Raw genomic sequence first — 284 nt, 5'->3', positions numbered from 1 at the left:
TTGGGCGACCAACCTAAACAGACTAGCAGCTATAGTCTCAACCCACACCTCTGTATGAAGTTCCCTACCACAAAGGGAATCGCTACCCTAAAAGGCGACCAAAAACTAGCACGGCGATGCTACAACGAAAGCCTGAGCCTAAAAGGGAAAGAGGTCAATACAATAGAACTCGGACGAGTTCAAACCCGAGAAGACCTCCGGCCACAACCAGAGGGAGAAACCGAAAAAATCCAAATCGGGAACACACCTGAAAAAATAACAAACGTAGGAGCGAACCTCGAAGC

Source organism: Arachis hypogaea, chromosome 5 (assembly GCF_003086295.3).
Source record: "Arachis hypogaea cultivar Tifrunner chromosome 5, arahy.Tifrunner.gnm2.J5K5, whole genome shotgun sequence".
NCBI classification, from domain to species: domain Eukaryota; kingdom Viridiplantae; phylum Streptophyta; class Magnoliopsida; order Fabales; family Fabaceae; genus Arachis; species Arachis hypogaea.
Note: the sequence above shows the minus strand (reverse complement) of the source record.